Source organism: Podarcis liolepis, assembly GCF_965112155.1.
Source record: "Podarcis liolepis genome assembly, chromosome: 4".
NCBI lineage: Eukaryota > Metazoa > Chordata > Lepidosauria > Squamata > Lacertidae > Podarcis > Podarcis liolepis.
Window position 1 is genome coordinate 84,892,566 of NC_139558.1, and position 6,000 is coordinate 84,898,565.

At 42.1% G+C, this 6,000-nt stretch overlaps 1 pseudogene across 1 annotated transcript; it reads left to right on the forward strand.

Moving 5' to 3' along the window:
• The first annotated feature begins 2,955 nt into the window (after positions 1 to 2,955).
• LOC310705358 (vitelline membrane outer layer protein 1-like) lies at positions 2,956 to 6,000 on the forward strand (annotated as a pseudogene). The gene is made up of 3 exons (XR_014530084.1): positions 2,956 to 3,181; positions 4,771 to 4,865; positions 5,668 to 6,000. The product of XR_014530084.1 is annotated as a vitelline membrane outer layer protein 1-like (transcript).

A 6,000-nucleotide genomic window follows, 5' to 3' on the forward strand; every position in this document is an offset into this window, starting at 1 on the left:
TCTTTTTCTCTCCCTGTTTTCTTCTGTACGTGTTTTGCTGAATAAATAGACCATTCACGATCGCTTTACTGGCATCCCATACTACTTGATTTTTTTATATATAATAATATTTATTCCTTTTACAACAATTTAAACACTTACAAAAGAAAAAAGAAAAAAACAGTACATCACAATACAAAAACACTACATAAAAATTAACAAAACAAGACAAAAACAATTTAAAAACACATCAAAAACAAAAAAGGAGAAAAAACTTCCAATAACTTATCTTTCTTTCACATATTTCCACGGTCTCCTCACACCTCCCTTTTTGTATTCCACTTCTATTAATTATTTCAGCAATTCCTTTCCATCTCCCCCTGTTTTCTATCCTATAATTATCTTAACACATTTTAACCTTATTTTCCTTTAATACTCTATTAATCTATTTATACTTAATTCCTTATAACATTTCTACTGAAGCCATATAACTTCATTCCAACATTCTTCTAACATTCTTTAATTTTACAATATTTCTATAAATAATCTTAAAACTTTTCCCAGTCTTCTTCCACCGACTCTTCTCCCTGGTCTCAGATCTTGCCAGTCTTTCCCGCCAATTCCATCTAGTCCATCAACTTCATCTGCCATTATCCAACACTTCAGTGCTTCCAAGAGACAACCATTCTCTCAGCCAGCAAGAAGCAGATGGTTCACAACAAAGTTTAGGGGTGTGGCAGGGCAGGTCCACCTCCTTCTTTGGCATCCGTCAATATCTTAAATTTTACTCAAGGCTTCCTGCCCTGCCAAACCAATCCAGAAACATCCCTCTGCCACCTCCTGAAACAATCCATCCCATCCAAAACTTGCACTGTTTGGAACAAAAGCAACATCCCCGGCAACACAGCAACCCTCATCCCCACCCCAACAGCTCGGCCCAACAATAGCAACTTCAGATTTGTCCATATTTCCCAATCCCCCTTCTCTTCAATCCAACGTCCTTCACAGTTACCCTTAAATAAATTCACATTTTTGGCGGTCATACTGACCCCCAAAAGCCTCTCTTTCTCAACCGATGTTAGTCCTATCTCCTCCTGAAGCTCTGTCAAGCTTTCCTTTCCCAATTCAGGTAGGGTTTCTTTAAGTTCCATCATATCAGATGTCAACTTATGTTCATCGAGTTGCCTTTGAATGGATGGGGCTCTCTCACACTCCAGTTGTATTGTTTTACATTCAGCAGCAGGGGTTTTCTCCCTGACTTCATCCGCAGTTTGCCATATCAAGGTAAATTCCTGTATCAATATCTGGATGGTTTCTGTGTTGGTGTTCACCTCTTGTGCCAAATTGTCTGTTTTCCTGTGAAGCTGTTCCAGCGAATCGTTTATTTTCACTAATACGACCATTAAGGCCTCTTCTGTCGACATTTCGTCTGTTTTTTCCTTTCCATCTGCCATAACACTTGAAAGATTCAAGGTCAATCCCAGAGTCTCACAATTCTTATCTTGCAGCTGGAAATCCCCCTAGCCCAGCTCTTATAAAGTAACCAATTTCAGAGACTTCCACTAGGAGGAAACAGTTTCTATTTATAATAGTCAACAATGTCCCCTTTAAACGCAACTCATACAATCCAAAGTTAGTTTCAGTTTTCAGTTACTTTTTACTCCTTTTTAGAAGCAGCCGGAGACAATAGAAACAATGTATTTCTCTTACTTTGCTAGCTGTCAAGGAACATTCTAAGTGCTGTCAATGAACATTCCAAAACGTCAGTCCTACTGGCAGCCTGTTTCCAGGGTCAGAGCGGTGGTATTTTAATTCCCTTCACTCTCTCCTGCAGGCATACTCAGTCCACAACTCCCCCCTCTTCTCCTGCCTCCAAGGGGGTTTTTATGCTCTTTACCGATGAAAATTTAGTCTTTTACAAAAGGCTTTCCAAGACTTCAGCCTACAGCCTCCTTGCCTCAGTCTGTTTACAAATAGGGAAGGCGGACTTCCTGTTTCGAACCTCCCCGTTTCGATGCCAAATTAAACATTTAAAATCCGATTCTCCCGTTTCAGCTCTACTCACTGGTAATTACTTTGGAGTCAAATTGTCCACAGGAAAAAGTCAATGCTCTCCGGCAACAGCTATGCGGCTTTGCTCCGTGGAAGAAGCAGACGATTCGAAGCACCGTGCCGCTCACCCCACGTCGCTCCGGATCACCGAAACCGGGTTTCCCCGTGAATAGAGGAGGCACAAAAGGTGCCCGCCGAATCCCATGTTCACAGGCTTCTCCCGCCTGTGATTTTTACGGGTCTCTGCCTTCGCCGTGGCAGCCAGACCCAAATTTCCACGGAGCAGATTCCTCCCGATCAGAGGAAATCCGCCATTGCCGGAGGCACCAACCCGGAAGTCTCCCCCATACTACTTGAATTTTGGTGTCTTTGTTAAGATTTAGATCAAAATAATCTTCTAAGGTTTTTTGTGCTTTTAAAAAAAATTAGATCCTCTAACAAGTCCTCATTTTATCTCCAACTAAAAGTGGATTGAATTTCATCTTGCATTTCCAAAAATTCAGGGCTATGATCTGATATTGTTCTTGGGATAATCTGTATTTTCCTTACCCTCAACTCTTTAGACACCCATATCACAGTGATTCTTGCACTTTCCCCATGTACATTAAAGTGAAATGTGAATTCTCATTGTAGCTGTTCTAAGGGTGTGGATATAGCACCCAAGTGAGTTGCAGGACTTAATCAAGACAGAATAGTTTACTTTTTGCAGGTTTATTTTGGCTTGAAGAGGTTCCAACTCAAATACCCTGCTACTCTGAGAAGCTTATCAGAATCAAACTATTTCCTTAACTCTGTAGCCAATATTGACACACAATAGGTATTTCATGCAAATCTATCTACAGGTGGTGCCGCCTTGTTCTTTATTATTTCTGAGATATTTTCCAGATGTGACCCAGCCCAAGTCTCTGGGCTATAAATTCTCAAGGCTGTTATTCTTCGATGGACTCTTTCTACCTTGATTCAGAATAGATTGCTTTCCATGGACTTCACCATCACTACTATGCTCTTCTTGATCCTCTTCAGCTGCCTTGCCCATGCAGAAGACGAGAACTATAATTCTGTCCTCACAGTGAAAAATGGAGGACCATGGGGCACTTGGGGGACGATCCAATTTTGTCCACGGGGATATGCTCATGGCTTCTCACTGAAGGTAAGGTTTGCTGTTGGGTTGCTGTCACAATCAGATCTCTCTCTCCTTCCTTTGTTTTTTTCTGAACACTCCCCAGAACACAGTTTTTGAACTCAACAAGAAATGTGGGGAAGCAAGAGGACAGGGATGGACTCTTAACTAAGGAGATGCTAGGCCAAATGGCCAGAATTGCTATCAAATGCTCCCTAACCTCCATTATCCACAAAGGAATGTGTTAAGGAGATAAGGATAAATGGCCATAAATAAGTGGCAGGGAGGAAAGGAGTCTGCCAGCTGCAAGAAGAGAAGTTTTTGGATTAACTATCTGCAGTCTGGATTCAGACTGTTCTTCCGAGGCTGGAAAAACAGCAAAGACAGCTTGTTTACTGAAAGCTGAATCACGGGACAAAGCGATGCAGTGAGTTTTGGAAACTGTAAGAGAATAGCTTCTCCCAACCAACCAGCTTCCCCTGCAACCAACACTTGCAGGAATAAAGGATACAACACCATATAGTGTTGTATCATTGTATATAACACCATATTGTATACAACACCATATAGTGAGAAGTGAGGTTACAGGGAACCAGGCAGAGGGCCTTCTTGGTAGTGGTGCCTGCCCTGTGGAACACCCTCCCATCAGATGGCAAGGCAATAAGCAACTACCTTACTCTTAAAATACATCTGAAGGAAGCCCTGTTTAGGTAAGTTTTTAATGTTTAATGCTGTATTATGTTTTAATATTCAGTTGGGAGCCGCCCAGAGTGACTGGGAAACCCAGCCAGGGGGGCAGGCAGTGCCGGATTTACGTATAAGCTAAACAAGCTATAGCTTAGGGCCCCCACTCTCTTGGGGGCCCCTCAAAAAATTAAATGGAAAAAACCTGGATGTACATTTCCAAAATTTAAGTTTAACAATTACTTTGATAAAATACATATTTTGTTATGTGCAAATGGCTTTAGCTATGTTTAAGTTCCTTAAATGACCATATAGCAGATATTCAACACAAAAAACAGCGGCAATTTGTTGTTGACAAAGGACAGCAGGACATATAAAGGGCCCCATTACCTTCAGTAGCTTACGGCGTCATCAAACCTAAATCCGGCCCTGTAGGCGGGGTATAAATTATAAATTATTATTGCATTATTATATGGATGGGAAAGCATCATGGAAAAAAAGTATCACAGGCAGGAAAGAATAAGGATTACAGCTAAAGTTCCTCACTTGAAACTTTATAAATTACCTATTATATCAACACTAATTGAAATCACAAGATTGTAGCTGTTATATAAGAGATTATTTTTACTCAGTGGAATGGAATGGAATGGAAATTATTAAAATTTTGGAACTCGGAAAAAAATGTAATGCAGTATTGCCAAGTAATCTTTTGGTCTGCCATTTAGATTCAAAATGGCGCCTGGTACCCGAAATTCCACAAAGATCCTCACCTCAGGAACCATTAGGGCCAGGTTTAGTGACAATATCTCAAGAGGCGGCCATACTCATAGAGAGCATACAAATGGAAAAACCATTTCCCAAAATATATACTAGATTGATGTCAGTAGTTCAGCAGTTCAAATTTATCACATTCTCTGCATCTCTTTTCCCTCTAGGTAGAGCCAGTTCAAGGTCGTGGTGATGACACAGCCCTCAACGGAATCCGCCTGCACTGCACGGATGGTTCAGTTATTGAGTCTTCAGTTGGACCGTGAGTGGCTTTCTTGCTTTCTTCTCCACTTTGGTTCAATTCTTTGGAAGATAATGGTTGAAGGGGCTGAACTGAAATTTGTTAGATCAGCACCCGATAGGAGGGCAAGTCAACATGGCTACCCAGTTCTCTTTTGGGGGGTGATTGAGCAGTGGCAACCAAAGTCAAGTGTCTACCACCTCTCTTCCTAAGATAGTATCGCTTACCCATCATTCCATACCTCTTCAAGATCCTGTTGATAGGAGATCCCTGAATTTGACCAACTGCTCCTTCTGGCCCAGTCCCTAGTTGCTGGTTTCTCATTCTTCTTGAGGAAGAAGTGGAGGGCCAAAGTCTCATGCCCCACATTACATCTTCTGATGTCCTATTAACATCCTCTCAGGGTTCTGTTTCCTCAGAAGAGCTACGTGGCTCAAAACAAGTTGAGCCCCAATAAACTGATACTTCTCCCCATTTAAGGTTTCCCGACTCTTTTCCAGTAAACACATAATTATTCTGGGTCATCTCAGACCCAGAAGATCTTAGGCTGTGTCAAACAATATTTATTGCAGACTGCGAAATTTAACAGTTTCATAGACTCACACACCGATAATACCTGATTCTGTGATCATGGGTTTCTCTGCCTTCACTAGGAGTGGAAGGTAGAAGGGAAGGAAGGAGCAGCAGGTACCTTTTGAAAACAATGCAAAGCCGTTGAGACACTAAGAGCCTCCTCTTGCAATGCTAGTAATGGCCTGATCCCTTTTGGAGCAAGCAGATTCCTGTCCCATTTCTAATTAACGGTCAGTGTCTTCTTTGGCAGGTGGGGATTCTGGACAGAGATTCAGTATTGCCCCCGTGGCAATCTAGTCTCTTTCTCTCTGAAGGTGGAAAAACCTCAGGGCAGTGGTGACGATACTGCAGCCAACAACATCCAGTTCACCTGCCAAGATGGAACTGGGCTGATGGGCCATGGACTTTCCTGGGGTAATTTTGGTCCATGGAGCAGTCGCTGCTACTCCGGATTCATTGATGGCATTCAGACAAGGGTGGAGTCTCCCCAAGGCAAGGGTGATGACACAGCACTCAATGATGTGAAGTTCTTTTGCAGTGGCTGAACCAAGTATCTCTGCCTGCTTTTCAGCAGTCGTGAATG